We start from the raw sequence: 18,972 nt of genomic DNA on the forward strand, positions 1-18,972 counted from the left end.
TTTTGCCCCGACCCGTTTAGCCCATTTAGGCCCGGGCCTGGGCCAGAATACAACCTTAGCGGGGCGGGTTCAATTTTAAAATTAAAAAAATAACGCAAGGAGGGGTGGGGCGCGGGTGGGAATATAATTTTAAAAGGCTAATAATTTTTATAGTTGTTTCTGTCAAAATGTGGATTAGTATTTAGTAAGATGACATATTGAAACAATTAGTTTCCAGTTTACAAAAATTTCATCCACAACAGCTGCTGTTATCATAGTATTTGCAATGAGACGAGGAGATATGTCTAGCTGGAAAAAGAGAGAATATTAATTTTAATTTATCGAACACGATTGTAGAGAAATCTTTTAATTCTTATACATAGTTGAGAGATTTATTTTAATTGTAGATAAATCTGTTAATTATTAAAACCCCTTCTGTAATGCAAATTGTTCTATAGGAAAAATCACTGGATTTGGAGACAAAAGATAGGGATTTAAGAACAATTTGGATATAATTAATTATTTGTTAAAAAAATCAGATTTAAGTCTAGCTTTCCAAAAAAAGAATGAATTTTTATTTTAAAAAAATGGCGAGACGGGGCAGGTGAACGCGGGTGGAGTGCAGGGCGGGTGAATGCGGGTTTAAATCCTATGCGGGGCGGGGCGGGTTTAAATTGCGCGGATTCAGACCGACCCCCCCCCCCTCTGCCCCGCATCGCCTGTCATTTAATATTAGACATTAAGTGCTCTTGTTTTTAAATCTAAATCTCAAACTGAGGTCCGCATTATTTAAATTATAATAAATACTTAATTTTATTAAGATTCTATTATCCACATTTACATGTCATTGTTATCGTCTACCACCAACCACCATCATACTTAATTACCAACATTGACCACTACCATCATCAGTTACAGCCGCCAACGTCATTATTATTGACTACCATCACCCACCATCCCCACCATCATCGACTACCACCACTCACAACTCCCACTATTATCAATCACCTCTACCATCATCATCAATCATCGTCGTTACTATCCACAATTATAAACTGCCACTACGCCTCAATCATAATCGCCACCACTACTAATCACCACTAGCTACAACCCTGAACCACCACCATCAACCAAACCTACCACCGCCTATAGTCGGCATTCACAACCATTAGTCTCATCACCACCAAAACCATATTATTTTTTTTAAAAAATAGTATGTATGTTTATAGAATATTAAATTAGTTAGTATTTTATTTGAATTTTTAATTTAACTCCCTTTGTTTCAAAAGGATTGACACTATTTTATTATTAGTCTGTTTCAAAACAATTGGTACCTTTCAATATTCCCTTAATAGAAAGTATTTATAGCCACATAAATATTATGGTAGGTTTAAGACCACATGCTTTAAATATTTTATAGCCACACAAATGTTATGACATATTTAATACTATATATATCAAAAGTCTTCCCTCTTTATTAAAGTTTGTGTCAAGTAAAACTAGGACAATCATTTTGAAATGAGGAGAGTAATTTTTAATATAAAAATAATTTTTATATATTCAAATGTTGAAAAAATAAATAGTCTTAATAATTTAGTATTCAGATACTAATAGACATCTTAATATTTACATGTATATTTAAATTCAGATGTTTTAATCTTAATACACGTCTTAATATTCAGATGTATATTCAGATTCAAATATGTTAATCATTAAAAAATAAATAAGCATACCCGAAGTTTACAAAGTCTTAAGTAATTTTTTCAAAGTTAAGGTGTTTGGCCAAGCTTTTATAAGAAAAAAAGAAGCATTTTTGAGTACAGAAGCAGTTTTTGAGAAACAAAAAAAAGTAGATTATCCCCAAAGGTATTTTTCTGAAAAATCACTTTTAAGAAAAATACACTTAGAAGCACCTTTTTAAATTTTGATCAAACATTAATTGCTGCTCAAAAGTACTTTTTAAATTCGTTCTCCAAACATATACTGATTTCAACAAAAATATAGTTTTTAAACAACACTTTTGAGAAAAATACTTTTCAAAATAAGTTAGTTTTAAAAACACGGCGAACATACTATTAGAGTTTGTTTGGTTAAGCTTCTAAGAGACCTAAAGTACTTTTTTTAAGAAAAAACTTGTTTAAAGAAATTTAATGTGTTTAGCCAAGATGGAAAAGTACTTTGACATGCAGCATAAGCAATTCTTCTTTTTTTGAGAAGAAGCTATAAATTCTAGCTTCTTCAAAAAGTAGAAGTAGAAAATTAATTTTTTTATAGACAAAACTGTCTTTACTATAAAATTTACAGTTCCAAATTATCTTTCACTAACTTTTTCCTATTCCTTTTTGTTTCTATCATCCCCTTTTTCCTTATTATTTATTTAATTTTCATCGTATTTTCACTCGTATTCTCCTATTCTTCTTTGAAATAGTCTCTTTAATATAAATATATCTCTTCTTTTATATAAGATTTATGAAGCATATTTTTAATTTATACTGAATGATTGTATTTTAATATATTTGAATCATTATGTAAACAATAAGTAATATCGAATACCAATATTATTGGGTTGGATAATTATATTTTACATTGATTAAAATATTTAGTATATGTTTTTACTTTATTTTTATATTCTAATTAAATAATAATAAAAATTAATTGAATTCTTTTATATTTAATATTAGAAATTTATTTTTCTTTTAAATAATACTAAATATAAACTTAAGATTTAATATCTTTTTCGTAATTTGACACTTAAAAGTAGTTTTTAGAAAGATTAATCAAACACAATTTGCTTATCAAATATTGTAAAAAAAACACTTCTTAAAAATTGGCCAAACACAAGTTGCAACTCCCCAAAAGTATTTGAGCAAAAGTACTTTTCAAAATAAAAAGTTCTTGACAACTTGATCAAACAGGCTCTTAGTCACCTTGAAATTAAACTTTCGAAATTATTTGAAATTTGAATTTTCATAACCTAACTTCACGTCTTTGAATGCAATTCAAACCTTAAGGCCTAAAAAAGCTTGAGAAGGAAGAATATTGATGTGAAGTTTGTTAATTTCTAACTAAACGTTAATATTGTAAAAATGATTGACTAAAGTTCAAATAACATATTTAAAAGCAACCACCTAATACTATTTCTAGTAAAAAAAGGTATGGTGCGTCCTCTAGACATGTGATTTTTAACCCTCTCCACGATTTTTCATATTTTAGCACGTAAATATTTAATTTAGGCTTAATATAGTTATTTCAGCTAATTTTTACTCTGTTATTCTATTTTATTACAAGAAAAATGAAAATTATAAATTTTGTTCCATTAATATTTTGCAGTCATTTTTAATCTTGAAAAAATACCAAAAAAATAGTTTTGTTTTAACAGTCAGTCTTATTTTAATAATTATTTTTACTTAAGTAGGGCTAATTAATATTTTTGATAATATTTCTATGTGGATAAATTTTTAGTTAATTAAGCTAATTTTAAGCATAGCTAGCCATAAAGACCCAAGTTTTTGGCCCATTCCTTAAGTCCAATACCCAATAACCATTAAGCTAACCCTAGGGACTCTTCTAGACTCTTCTTTGGAACAAAAAATAAATGAAGAGACCCTAAGAACCTAAGAGCAATTAGCACAAAAATACACATTTAGACCTAGACCTATATAATAGGGGTAACACCTATCAGCTAAGGGGGAGGAGAGCGCCTAAAAGATCTAGAAAAAGAAAAGGCGCCTGAATAAAGGAGTCAGCGGTAAAGAACCAAAAACGATCCCCACCCCCAGTACAAGAGCTTCACCTTCTTCACCTAGCGAGAACCAGCTTCAGCCGCCGGCGATTCAACCCCAAACTCGTCGGAGAAACAGCCATCGGCGGCGTTCCAACAGCCCTCCACCGTTCTGCTTCTTCAACCTTCCAACGACCCCTCCTCTGAAAAAACACAACAAAATACACAGTGACCACCCTCATCTCTCATCTTTGTCACTCTCTCAACAATATAACACACAAACACAACAAGAAGAGTAAGGAAGTTGCGTAACAGATTATGGCTATAAACCGAGGCTTGAAGCTGGTTTCAATCGCCGATTGAGGGAGTTCATCCGAGGTTCGGGTGCAGTTCCGGTTTGTCGACTTTCTGTTGATTGCAAAAATCAGATCCGAATCTCTTTAGTAAAACCTTTTAAGGTCCGTTTCCTTGTTTCATTGGGTTTTTATTTAATTCATGAATCTTAAAACTTTTTTTTTTGGAGGAATAATTTTGTGCTTGAATGATTGTTATTCTGAGTCTTCTTTATGTGTTATCCTAATGGATTCACGAGACTAATTTGAGTAGATAATTTGGTTTAATAGTGATTATTCTCTGTTAGGTATTAATACTATTAAAATTTTGAATTCTTAACTTTAAATGAATGTTGGTTTATGCTTTAAATGAAACTTGCTTAGATGTTCTGCTCTTTGATTGATATTTATATATATAGTTCTTAAATCCATGTACGCATAGTGGGTAAATTGAAACTTTATGATCTCTGGTTCGCTAGTAAGTATGGTTTACTCGATGACTTTGAGTTCGTTGCTTTTGAGTTGAATGTTTTGGTTATCTTAGTGATACATGTTTCATATCCTAGTTGTTTTAAGGATTAATAACTTTTGAACGTGAATAACCATCGTGATTATGGGTACGATTTCCGTGACGTAGTTACGATGCTTAATTTCCCAAATTCGGGTGTGCATTTCATGTAACCCGATTATAACAACTTCAAATAATAAAACCCTTTGAAATAATTTGAGGCGTGCTATATTAGGCAAGATGTAATTTATGACCCTCAAAAGTTTAGTTCAAACATCCTTTGAAATTAGAATCAAGGTGTGCCATTAGTTGAATCTTTCATGGCCCTCGCAAACTTGAAAGTGCGTAGTTGCTTTAGGCGCGCTATTTTAAAAAATTAATTTCCTAAACCCGGGTGTGCATTTATATGACCCTAATCCAAATTTCAACAATGTTAGATAAAATATGTCGAGGACCGCGGGTGCATTTATGTGACGTGGTTCAAGACATCTTTTTAATAACGTTGAAATCTTCCTAAAAATAATTCAATAAAAGCAGCTCAAAAGTTTAAAATTGCACCATAGGTTAAAACATGTACTAAAATCAGATAATAGACCAATTATAATAGTTGAGCGATTGTGCTAGAACCACGGAATCCGGGAATGCCTAACACCTTCTCCCGGGTTAATAGAATTCCTTACCCGGATCTCTATGTTCGCAGACTGTAAAACAGAGTCAATCATTTCCTCGATTTGGTATTTAAACCGGTGACTTGGGACACCATAAAATTATCCCAAGTGACGACTCTGAATTTAATAAATAAATAATCCTGTTTCGATTGTAGAAGTTTTTCTTTCGAAATTTCAGAAAAAAAATATTTTCTTTCTTATTTAGAAGTCTTTCTTTTCAAATTTTTTTTTTTAAAAAACAAACAAACAAATCGAAATCCAAAAATATTCTGTTTCTTCTTCTTAAGTCTTTCTTTCGAAAAAGTCCAAAATTCAAAAAAAAAAAAGAGTTAGTTTATTTACTTTATTCCTGATCTTCCCGAACTACGCAAGATCTGATTCATGTTCCCACATGATACGTAGGCAACCCACATCAGGTTCGATCAACCATTAAAAAATGATGATAATAATAATGACTGACTGAGTCCATTCTAATATGTTTTGTTTTGAATTGTGAAGAAAGTTGAGGTGGTCGGTTTGTGGTAAGCTAACAACACAAAATCCAAAGGAAAAATGACAACTGACATCGAAGTTGTTGCAAGCAGTCATGAGACTTAAGGTCATACGGTTCAACAAGAGTCTACTGTGGTTGAGGAAAATAGAGTACTGAAACAAAAAATGACTGAAATGTGTCAAGCATGGGCCAACGGCCAAGGACCACCTTTTTCTTCTCATGGTTTTCCAGAGTTCACACCCACCTCCACTACTTCCATTCCTGTCTCATTGTCTGATCAATCCTATCCACCCGAGTTCAGTCATTATCCCAACTATACGACTACAGATGGAACTTCTGTTTCATGCTCTCAAAGTTTGTCATTAACAACCAATCAGACAACCTCTACTATTATGCCCGTTTTCACCATCCCACAGCCAACGGTGGTGCAAAGGAAAACTCATGAGTCACAATTTGCTACCCAACAAGAGCAGTACCACTCTCCTGAGTACCACTCGTACTCATTTGATTTTCTTGCAAACATTGAGAAGCTTTTCCGAAAGATGGTACAGGAAGAAATGACCCAAAGAGTGAAAAGCTTAGAACAACGGTTGAAAAACATGCAAGCGTTGACAGGTCAAAAGAGTGTTGCCTTCACAGATCTATGTATGTTCCCCGATGTCCACTTGCCGCCTGGTTTCAAGACTCCCAAATTTGAAAAGTATGATGGACATGGAGATCCCATAGCCCACCTGAAAAGGTATTGCAATCAATTGAGAGGTGCGAGAAGAAATGAAGAATTGTTGATGGCTTATTTTGGGGAAAGCCTTACGGGAGTAGCCTCCAAATGTTTTATGGATCAAGACACGTCTCGCTGGTATGTCTGGGATGACATGGCATAGGCCTTTGTCAAACAGTTCCAATACAACATTGACATTGCCCCAGACCGCAATTCTCTTTAAAACTTGAAGAAGAAACCAACTGAAAGTTTCAGGGAATATGCCATTAAATGGAGAGAGAAAGCAGCCAGAGTTAACCACCCATGGATGAGCACGAGTTAATAACTGTCTTCCTTCAGGCTCAAGAGACAGATTATTTTCAAAACATGATGTCCGCAGTGGGTAAATCCTTCTCGGAAGCAATCAAAATGGGGGAAATGATTGAGAGTGGTCTTAAGACAGGCAAAATTATAAGTCAAGCAATTCTCAAAGCCGCAACTCAGGCTATCCCGATTGAATCCGATAATTTTAGTGACATGAATGAGAAGCACGAAGAAATCATGATGACATCAAGGTCGAGAAGAGGTCCTAGGAGAGCATCTTGAAGGTATAAGCAACCTCATCAGGTTTCCCATGGTTCCCCTAAATACTATTATCCACTTCAGAACCCTCAATACTCTGTTGCTGCACCTCAGTATGTTGCCCGGCCATCAAGACACCCTAAAAGGCGAGCACCAACACCGCAAAATATCCACCAACCTCCACAAAATTTTCAAATACCCTATAACCCACATCCAACCAGGGGTATAGAAGAGGACAAAGGCTGAAAGATAGTTTTACACCAATAGGAGAATCCTATGCAAGCTTGTTTGAGAAATTAAAGCAGTATGACATAATTGCACCTATTCCTCCAAATCATGTGGACCCCAGTGCAAGAAGCTTTGACCCTTCTAAAAGGTATGAATACCATTCCAATGCCCAGGGGCACAATGTTGAAAGCTGTCGGGATTTGAAAAGAGAAATAGAAAGGATGATCCAGGAAAACTTGATTGTGATCCAAGAGAGTGACACCCAAAATATCGCGCATAATCCTTTACCTGCACATCACGATGCACACTTTGTGGGGATGATGCCTGGTGACATAGAGTATGAGAATCCTCTCGGGAACTTGCTAACTGAAGTTAATGATGTTGAAATTGGAGAAGGCTCTACTGATTTTGATGAGCAAATTTGTGGCTAAATGTCAAACCTAGCAATTGAAAAGTCATTCCCTCCTCAATAGGAAGGAATCTTGGTAGCTTGTTTTGATGTTTTTTCTATTATCTGGGTTATTTCAGGGTTGTGATCCAGATTTTATTTGTTTTATTGAGTCAAACCCTTCTATCCCTCCATTCTGTTTGTGAGTCTTGTCTGTTTGTTCTGTTGCTATTTTCATTATTCGGGTTATTTTAGGGTTGTAACTCGTATTTTGGGTTGCTTGTTTAGTTGTAAAACCCTTTCATCCTTTACTCAATAAAATACAGTTTGTCCTTTTGTGTCACTCTGTTCCTAATTCTTTTGTCTCTAGTTCTAATGACATGACATGCATGCGGAAATTTTGGCCAGATTGATTTAATCTGGAATTGGATAACTAAAAAAAATAAAAAATACATTTGAGGATGAATAAAGAGTTGGAATACTTTGGAACTAAGGTCGAGTAAAATTCACTTTCAAATCATTATGAAGATCGGACTTGAGGATGTTTAATCAATTGAAGTTTGTTTGAAAGTTTGTCACTAAGGGATGAAAAAATGTCTTGTGACCATGACACACCAAGAAGACAGACATGTTCGTCAATGCTGTGATCGCAAAAAGATACCATGTTTGATGTTCTCGAGGTTGGGAGACCCCTTTTCTGCTACCCAAACACTTTATATCCTTTGCTACCCCTTTTGGGTCTGTGTTATTTTCTTTGACTACCCTCTTTTGGAATCAAGTTTAGAGTAAAAAAAAAAAGAAAAAAATCCATGTCCCAAGAGTACAAACTGGGGCAATTCTTAGAAAGTTCAGAAAAAAAAAAGAAAAGATTTGTCAAAGGTTCATGCCCTAAAAAATAGGAGCTGGGGCAACTTGTTTTGAAAACAAAAGAAAAGAAAGAAAAAAAGAAAAGAAAAAAACAACAGAAAGAAAAATGATTTTTTTTAGTTAGGTCAGATGTTTGAACTACGTTCGACCTGATTCCTTAAAAAAGGATACGTAGGCAGCCTCACGGTTCGGTCCAACAAATAAGAATTTAGAAAAAAAAGAATAAAGAAAAAAAAAATTCAAAAAAAATTCCCAGTATCTGAAACTGGGGCAAAGATTTTATTTTATTTTTGAAAGAGTCGATTCCTAGAGTTGTAAGTCTACAACCCCATCATTTTGAGTCCACTTTGAGCCTTCATGTCAATCATTCTTTCCAACCCTATCCAAAAAACCTTCCAAAAAAGACCTCCTGATATGCCTTCAAGAATGCCAAGAGAAGCATGCAATGAGCAAAAGTTGTCACGCGACATAGAACACTGTCAAGTTGCTCACACAAGAAAGCAAAAGAAAAAAAATAAAAGAAAAATGAGAGAGTCTTACTAGTGAAAACCCTCACGGGCACTGTAAGGCGACGGTAAGAAGAGATAAATAAATGAGAGAGGCTTGTTGGTGAAAATCCCTCGGGGCACCACTAGTTGAAAGTGAGTCCTGAAGTTTATGCAAATAATTGGCACAAACAATCCCGACTTCAAAGGTCATAAGAATAGTAAACGGGAAGATTGGATTAGTTTGATAGATCAGACCGTTAAGTCCAAAATGCATGTCGTGATCATTAAGGCTAGTTAGCGCAAAATAAAATGAAAAAAAAACTCTTCCCTCTTTCCTTCCCGACAGGGGCATTTTTTGTTGATAATGTTTTTTTGCATCATTGTGTCCCTTCACTCTAAGTCAGTCCTTGTCAAAACAAGCAAGAAAAGATTTCAAAATCTGCTACCAGCTTTTCAGTTGCACAAAGTAAATTTGGCCGACATACTCAGTTGTCACCGTCAATAAACCTTGAGGATTCATGCAAAGGCTTCCCTAAAAGACTCTTGTCAGCCTACTTGGCGCAAACAAAGATAACTTGTGATTCTTTCTGACAGACAAATTGCTCAAAACGCAGGAAGTCATTCAAGATATCAGAGAAGGCCACCTAAGAAAAGATCTCCAGTTGGGATAAGGCTGATTGAGCCACAAATATAAATGGTACTGGGTGTGAAATAATTAGGGTTGATGCAGAGCAAAAGTTTCTTGAAACCGACTCAAGCTGATTGAGTAGAAGCCAAGCTGCCCAAGACTCAAGGCCACAAACCGACTACCATTTTTAAAATTGACATTTTTTTTTGTGTGAAACAGGAACAAAGCAGTGCAAGGAAATTGGTTCAAGAAGAAAAAGAAAAAAAAAGAGAAGGAAAAGAAAAGAAGAGAAGAGACTACAAAGGGAAGTTTCTCAAATCTTTGCCTTTATTTGTCTTGCTATTGTGCATAAAATCTTGCCGTTGGTCTTCACATTTTTCCTCCAAGGATAAAAAGTCCTATTTTGATGGATTTTCCTCCCAATATAAATCTTAGTCTGATGAATCTTTCTCCTAAGATAGAAAACCTAGTCTGATGAACTTTCTCCTAGGATAGATGTCTTAGTCTGATGAATTTTTCTCCTAAGATGGAAAACCTAGTCTGATGAACTTTCTCCTAGGATTAAAATCTTAGTCTGATGAATTTTTCTCCTAAGATAGAAGACCTAGTCTGATGAACTTTCTCCTAGGATAGAAATCTTAGTCTGATGAATCTTTCTCCCAAGATAATAAAAAGAGGACCATTTTGATGAACTTTCTCCTAGGATCAAAATCTTAGTCTGATGAATTTTTCTCCTAGGATAAACATCTTAGTCAGATGAATCTTTCTACTAAGATACTAAAAACAAAAACAAAAAAGAAGAGAGAAAAAAGGACCTAGTCTGATGAATTTTCTCCTAGGATAAACGTCTTAGTCTGATGAATCTTTCTCCTAAGATAGAAAACCTAGTCTGACGAATTTTCTCCTAGGATAATTTAAAAAAAAAGGAAGTCTGGATTTGAAAAAAAAGGGTCAATTTTTAGTTTTCTTAAGTAATCGATGTTTAGTTTTCTTGTAATCAGGGGCCCCGCCTGGAGAATAGGGTCAGTCTTTACTTTAGTAAACCTTAGTTTACAGTTTTCCGCAAGCTCAATCACTTTTAGGAAACACACTTCCTAGTTTGGTTCATTCAGGTTTTATTTTTAGCAGACGCATTTGCTAGTCAAAGTTTTTGGTTTTACTCATAGGAGACGCACATCTTGGTCTAGTCATTAGTTTACTCTCATCATTACATCAATAGTATAAGTGGTTTATAATATTGCTAATAACTCACAAATCCTCTTAGTGCAAATGAGGCATAAAATTTTGTTTGTTTTGTTTGTTTTGATGAAATCAAGCACCCACCTGGAGAACAAAGGGAGGAAGACACAAGTTCAAAGGAAATCGGATCAAGTTCGGCAATCAGGCGCCCACCTAGAGAACAAGGGAAGACAACTCAAGTTTCAAGGGAAAGCAGTTTCGAAGGAAGACAACTCAAGTTTCAAGGGAAAGCAGTTTCGAAGGAAGACAGTTCAAGTTTCAAGGGAAAACAATGTCAAGTAATAGGAGAAGACGGTTCAAGTTCAGCAATCAGGCGCCCACCTGGAAAAAAAAAAGGGGAATTCAGTTTAGAATGAAATTTAGGTCAGCAACAAAAGAAGCTCGCGTCAAGAATGCGAGCCAGCAGTCCAAGATGATCAATCCAAAATAAAAAGGAAAAAAACAAAACAAAACAAAAAGAAAGACAAGAAGTGAATCCAAATGTAGAAGTTAATGAAAGATGTGAGCTGCTCAAGACAGGGCTGAGGTCACAAGCTCTGCATGTCCCGTCTTGGTTTGAAAAGCTGAAGAAGATTGAACCAACACCTGCGGCTAACAAGCATCAAGATTCAGATCAGGGTCCGCATGAAGAACTAACCAAGACTCAAGATCAAGCTTCAGAAGACTCATAGATAGGAATCTTGTAACTCGTAGCTGATAGGCTTAGTCAGTCTTTTTCATTTTTGATTTTGATGTAATAACGGGACAGCAGACTGGAACCTTGACGGCACCCTCAATCGGCTCTCCACCTCGGCATACTCCATCATCTCACTCACTTCTGAACTACACGTGGCCTGATTCCTTTATAGCCAAGGATATGTAGGCAGCTTAGATACCAGGGCTCGGTCACATTCCGCTTTTCTCTTAATTTTGGTCTCCTTAAATAAGGGTCGGGTCAAAAAACTTGTCTAGTCGTTCTTTGCCCGAAAACTCTTCCCGTTTCCAGTCAAAGAGGGGCACCTGTAGACATGTGATTTTTGACCCTCTCCAAGATTTTTCATATTTTAGCATGTAAATATTTAATTTAGGCTTAATATAGCTATTTCAGCTAATTTTTACTCTGTTACTCTATTTTATTACAAGAAAAATAAAAATTACAAAATTTGTTCCATTAATGTTTTGTAGTCATTTTTAATCTTGAAAAAAATACCAAAAAAATAGCTTTGTTTTAACGGTCAGTCTTATTTTAATAATTATTTTTACTTAAGTAGGGCTAATTAATATTTTTGATAATATTTCTATGTGGATAAATTTTTAGTTAATTAAGCTAATTTTAAGCATAGCTAGTCATAAAGGCCCAAGTTTCTAGCCCATTCCTTAAGTCCAATACCCAATAACCATTAAGCTAACCCTAGGGACCCTTCTAGACTCTTCTTTGGAATAAAAAATAAATGAAGAGACCCTAAGGACCTAAGAGCAATTAACACAAAAATACACATTTAGACCTAGACCTATATAATAGGGGTAACACCTATCAGCTAAGGGGGAGGAGAGCGCCTAAAAGATCTAGAAAAAGAAAAGGCGCTTGAGTAAATAAGTCAGCGACAGAGAACCAAAACGACCCCCACCCCCTGTACAGAAGCTTCACCTTTTTCACCTAGCGAGAACCAGCTTCAGCCGCCGGCGATTCAGCCCCAAACTCGCCGGAGAAACAGCCATCAACGGCGTTCCAATAGCCCTCCACCGTTCTGCTTCTTCAACCTTCCAATTACCCCTCCTCTGAAAAAACACAGTAGAATACACAACGACCACCCTCATCTCTCATCTTTGTCACTCTCTCAACAATATAACACACAAACATAATAAGAAGAGTAAGGAAGTTGCGCAACAGATTATGGCTATAAACTAAGGCTTGAAGCTGGTTGAATCGCCGATTGAGGGAGTTCATCCGAGGTCCGGGTGCAGTTCCGGTTTGTCGATTTTCTGTTGATTGCAAAAATCAAATCCGAATCTCTTTAGTAAAACCTTTTAAGGTCTGTTTCCTTGTTTCATTGGGTTTTTATTTAATTCATGAATCTTAGGACTTTTTTTTGGAGGAATAATTTTGTGCTTGAATGATTGTTATTCTGAGTCTTCTTTATATGTTATCCTAACGGATTCACGAGACTAATTTGAGTAGATAATTTGGTTTAATAGTGATTATTCTCTGTTAGGTATTAATACTATTAAAATTTTGAATTCTTAACGTTAAATGAATGTTGGTTTATGCTTTAAATGAAACTTGCTTAGATGTTCTGCTCTTTGATTGATATTTATATATATAGTTTTTAATTCCATGTACGCATATTGGGTAAATAGAAACTTTATGATCTCTAGTTCGCTAGTAAGTATGGTTTACTCGATGGCTTCGAGTTCGTTGCTTTTGAGCTGAATGTTTTGATTATCTTAGTGATACATGTTTCATATCCTAGTTGTTTTAAGAATTAATAACTTTTGAACGTGAATAACCATCGCGATTATGGGTACGGTTCCCGTGACGTAGTTACGATGCTTAATTTCCCAAATTCGGGTGTGCATTTCATGTAACCCGATTATAACAACTTCAAATAATAAAACCCTTTGAAATAATTTGAGGCGTGTCATATTAGGCAAGATGTAATTTATGGCCCTCAAAAGTTTAGTTCAAACATCCTTTGAAATTAGAATCGAGGTGTGCCATTAGTTGAATCTTCCATGGCCCTCGCAAACTTGAAAGTGTGTAGTTGCTTTAGGCGCGCTATTTAAAAAAATTAATTTCCTAAACTCGGGTGTGCATTTATGTGACCCAAATCTAAATCTCAACAATATTAGATAAAATATGTCGAGGACCGCGGGTGCATTTATGTGACATAGTTCAAGACATGTTTTTAATAATGTTTCCCAAAAATAATTCATTAAAAACTGCACCATAGGTTAAACATGTACTAAAATCAGATAATAGGCCAATTATAACAGTTGAGCGACCGTGCTAGAACCACAGAATCCGGGAATGCCTTACACCTTCTCCCGGGTTAACAGAATTCCTTACCCGAATCTCTGTGTTCACAGACTGTAAAACAAAGTCAATCTTTTCCTCGATTAGGGATTTGAACTGGTGACTTGGGACGCCATAAAATTATCCCAAGTGGCGACTCTGAATTTAATAAATAAATAATCCTGTTTCGATTGTCACTTTAAGTTGGAAAAAACTCCCTTGTACCCCTTCCGGGGTAGGATAAAGGAGGTGTGACACGTCCTATTTGGGAAATACTATTTTACCTGTACCCAGTTTTTAAAATTTATTAGTTTGTACCTAATATTGATAAATTTCAGACAAAAAGCCTAGCTCTCATTTTTTCTTTGGTTGCCCTAACTCTTCCGCTTCTTCTTTTTCTCCTTTTTCTTCTCCTAATTTATGTCATCAAAACCTCAAATTTATTATACCAATTGCGTTGAATAAGATTCAATCATAACCATAAACTTTTGCTTTGTTTTTTTCTTTTTTGAAGATGCTTTTTTTCCTTTATTGTTGGTTCCCATTAGATGATTTTTCAACTTCGACTTATTTTTTTCTTGAAATTTCAACTGAATAAGTTTAATTTCTAGGGTTTCAATGAAAGATTCCGAATGGATTCTTGTAAAAGAACCAACCAACGGAGATATATGAAATCCATACTTTAACAATGCTGGAGAAAGTTTGTTGTCTCTTGAGATAAGGTTCCATGACTCACCTAAGCATTGGACGATATTCTTCCGATTGGTAATGGGCGTCTTTGGTGCTACGGTTTGGGGATATTCCTTTGAGATTCTCTATTTTAACTGTAAGCTTATTTCCTTCCGGCTTTCTTACATGTATCTTTAATCTATTAAATATGATTATTTGTGATATAGAATGTGAGCAAGATAGAGTAACCTTCAGTCAAAAATATTTGAAGTTTGGCCTTGCCAAGATCACACTTCAGGCAAAAAAGTTCCAAGTTCATTCTAACCAAGACTACAACTTTAGTAAAAAAAATATTCAAAGTTTGTCCTTGCCAAAGCCATAACTTCAACCAAAAATGTCTGAAGTTGGCCTTGGCATGGCAGGTCAAGCTTCAGGCAAAAATGTATGAAGTTTGGACTTGACAAAGTCACACTTCAGGCCAAAAAAATTGAGGTTTGACACTTTAGGTGCGAATTTTTACAACCTCAGTCTTGTATATCTTAATTGTATTCTAAAGTGGATAAATTTATATTTAAAAAAAATTAACTTCAGTTATATGTTAAATAGTGACCCCAAAACTGGGTATTTTTGCACTTTCCTCCTATTTTTATAGTTGTATACGGTAAAATGGAAGGGTCCAATTTTCCGTCATTACGATGCTTCGCAAGCACGTTTTCAAAGGCTCGAGGCTATGGTCGAGGTTCAACCCCGAGGGGCTATCGACGCCCAACCTCGGGGCAGTATAGATTGGCGTTTATGGTGAAAAAGTGGGAAGTTTCCAAGGCTCGTAGCTAGAGCTGACGAAGTCTGTCAGGCTAGTCTAAGCCTGCATCATGGTTTTAACTGGCTCTACCTGCCCCATATCTTTGTAATAAATGCATTTGTACTATGTTGGGATACCCCATCATATATAAAGGGGATCCTTGTCATTTTGTAGATCATCTGATGCTCAATATTAAATACACAAGAACATTCTCTCTACTCTCTAACATATTCTCTTGATCTCATTACCTCCATTTATTGCTTATATTCATTGTGTTCTATTTATTGTTCATCATTTATTGCTTATCATTGATCATAAAGAGCCATCATCGCAGCTCTCATAACTGTCCTCTCTCGGTCGCTCTAAGTCGACCACCCAACTCGACTTCGAGGCCTCATATACGACAACTCGAGGCCCCGATCTCTAGCCGTTTGGTTCAATTATCATATCGCCGCTAAGCTATAATCTTGCTTTCTAATCTTTTACTTACAATCCATTGCCTAACAACTAGCATAAAAATAGATCACGTATTTTTAGAACCATAAAATCAAATTTAATTGTTATTACCATTTTCACGGTAAACAGTTTGGCGTCCACCGTGAGGCTAAAAATAATAGTTATTATTTTCTTGCTGGTTTAACTACATAACGCAGGTTACCTTTCATACTTTTTCTTGTCCAAGATCTTTGATTTCAGGTCAAAATGTCTAACTCAGTAAACAACAATCTTGAGGACCATGGAGAGAATAGTGTGGATGTTCCAGGTGTTGGTGTACCACCACGAAACCCTGAGAATGCACCAGAACCAATTCCCTTGGACGCGGTCTCACGCGATGCCCAACATGTCGATATAAACTCCCATACTAACAAGAGCGTACATCAAGGAGATCAACAAGAAGTCCAAAAACCCTCAGCTCGGAAGGAACAAGAGGTCAGCCTTCACGTTATTTTTGACATGTTGCAAGCACAACAACTGGCAATCACTCAACTGCAGAGCCACCAAAAAACCCCAAGTACAATAGCCCTGGGAACAACCTCTCGGACCGAATAAGCACCAGAAATATCAAGCAACGACGGGTCGACAGCCTACCCCACCATCGTAAAGATGCTCGAGGACCTCACAAAGAGGATCGAGTTGGGAGAGAAAAAGATAGAAGCCAACGACAAGAAGGTCGAGACCTACAATTCCAGGATCGACCAAATTCTAGGCGCACCCCCAATCCTGAAAGGTGTGGATTCAAAGAAGTTCGTATAGAAGCCGTTCCCACAGGAAGCGTTTCCAAAACCCATTCCAAAGAAGTTCAGAATGCCAAACCTTCCAAAGTACAATGGAACCTCGGACGCCAATGAACACGTCACTGCTTACACTTGTGCAGTGAAGGGCAACGACCTAAAGGACGACGAGATTGAATCCGTCCTATTGAAAAAGTTCGGTGAAATGCTTTCACGAGGGGAAACTATGTCATATCACAACCTGGACCCAAACTCGATAGATTCATTTGCCATACTAGAATATTCTTTCATAAAGGCACATGCTGGTGCCATCAAAGTAACAACAAGGAAATCCGACTTCTTCAAGATCAAGCAGAGGATGAATGAGATGTTGCGAGAGTTCGTATCTATCTTTCAAATGGAACGAATGGAACTACCACCAGTTTCCGACGACTGGGCAGTGCAGGCCTTCACTCAAGGTTTGAACAAACGAAGCTTGGTGGCTTCGAACCAGCTGAAGTAGAATTTGGTTGAATACCCTGCCGTGACTTGGTCAGACATCCACAACTGATATCAATCGAAAATCAGGGTCGAGGATGACCAATTAGGAGCCCCTCGGGCTCGGTATACCCAAGCAGGATTCTGGCGAAGGAGCCAAAACCAAACAAAGAAAGGTACCAGCCATACACCGAAGACAGGAAAAATGCCCCGAGGCATAACATACCCCTGAATGATCGAAGAACGGACCGTGGACAGAACCCTTGGGGATTCGTCAGCAGATCCGGGTTCGATAGGCACGTAGGGCCGACGGAGGCACCCCACTTGTCGGAATACAACTCCAACGTTGATATTTCAGATATCGTGTTTGCCATCAGTAAAATCAAAGACACTAGGTGGCCAAGGCCTGTACAATCAGATCCTTCACAAAGGAACCATAACTTAGTTTGTGAATTTCACAACACACACGGTCACAGGACCGAAGATTGTTAGCAACTCCGGGAAGAGGTAGCTCGACTACTCAGCAAAGGTCACCTCCGAGAATTCCTCAGCGATCGAGCAGAAAATCAGTTTCGGGAAAGAGAGGCGACCAAGAAGAACGAAGCAGATGAGCTGCAACATGTTATCCACATGATCATGGGAGGGGTCAACATCCTACAAGAACCCACTATCAGAAGAACGAAAATATCCATTAGTAGAGAAAAGCGAACTCGAGGTTACATACCCGAGGACGCCCTCACATTCAGCGACGAGGACATCGAGACCTTATCTCATCCTTACAATGATGCACTGGTAATTTCTTTCCTTGTGAATACATTTCAAGTTAAATGTGTGCTTGTGGATCCAGGTAGCTCGACCAACATCATAAGGTCAAGGGTCGTGGAGCAACTCGAACTGCTCAGCTAGATCGTGCCCGCCTCTCGAGCCCTTGACGGATTCAATATGGCAAGTGAGACAACTAAAGGGGAGATCACCCTCCTAGTCAATATAACTGGCACTATCCAAAATGCCAAATTCCATGTTATCGAAGGAGACATGAGATACAACGCTTTGCTCGGAAGGCCATGGATACACTGCATGAGAGTAGTACCATCAACCCTTTATCAAATGATGAAGTTTGTGACAAAGGATGAAATAAAAACCGTGTATGGGGACAACATGCAGCAAGTGAGATGTTCGCAGTCCATGACGTGGTGCCGGCACCGACGCCTTCGGCACTGAAGAAACCGTAGGAAAAATAAACAGTGAAATAGCAACCACGAGACACATTCTCGGCTATACCCAAATGAAAAATAAAGGACTGTACCGTGTCCTCAGAGCAAATACTAAAGGCCTACCGAGGCTCAAAGCACCATTGCCACTAAGGTATAACCATCTCCCTTTTCAATTTACACTTCACACTAACCTTCATGTAGGTGTCTGGATGAGACAATCGAAGCGCTAATCCAGCTCGAAGACCTTAAGGTTTCAAAGCATACGTTGCACTCTTTTCCTTCGACCAGGTTTTTATCCCGAAAAGGATTTTACCGGCAAGGTTTTTAACGAGGCAACATTATATGCTACCTAAGGAAAACTCAACAAGTATTCAATGCTTTTTTAACAATCAACCTCGAATACTAGGGGGCATCCCCCTCGAAGGTTACCAACTTGGAGAAGCCAAGATGCGCTAAATGGGGTCTCGATAGGAAAATAATGTACCGAGCCAAATGGTCGAACGAACCATGTTCGTATAGAATAACTGAGCCCTTAATAGCTAAGATATGTATACTTGTACCAAGTAATCAAAGAATACTTTCCCAAAGCATTTTGCATTTCAAAGATGCCTGGTATTTTCGCAAAAGCGGTTCCTCTGTCAAAAATATCCCGAACACTCGGGGACTGGCGTCAACAATTTGGGACAATGCGACCCCCGGGTCGGAGCTTCAAACTCGTAAGCCCTTAACGAGGCAACATCAAGATCACAAAACAGATCCAGAGCCAAA

General features: G+C 37.0%; 1 long non-coding RNA gene across 2 annotated transcripts in view; it reads left to right on the forward strand.

Annotated features, from left to right (window-relative positions):
* Window positions 1-3,645: 3,645 nt before the first annotated feature.
* The window catches only part of LOC107823833 (uncharacterized), a 38,381-nt gene continuing 23,054 nt past the window's right edge, over window positions 3,646-18,972 (forward strand). Inside the window, exons 1-3 of one of the 2 annotated variants that reach the window (XR_012703684.1) lie at window positions 3,646-4,158; window positions 9,566-12,830; window positions 14,422-14,636. This is a non-coding gene — a long non-coding RNA (uncharacterized LOC107823833). Of the gene's footprint in view, window positions 4,159-9,565; window positions 12,831-14,421; window positions 15,482-18,972 lie in introns of those variants that run through there. The other variant, XR_012703683.1, reaches the window with a different exon arrangement.

This window comes from Nicotiana tabacum, chromosome 20 (genome assembly GCF_000715075.1).
Source record: "Nicotiana tabacum cultivar K326 chromosome 20, ASM71507v2, whole genome shotgun sequence".
NCBI lineage: Eukaryota > Viridiplantae > Streptophyta > Magnoliopsida > Solanales > Solanaceae > Nicotiana > Nicotiana tabacum.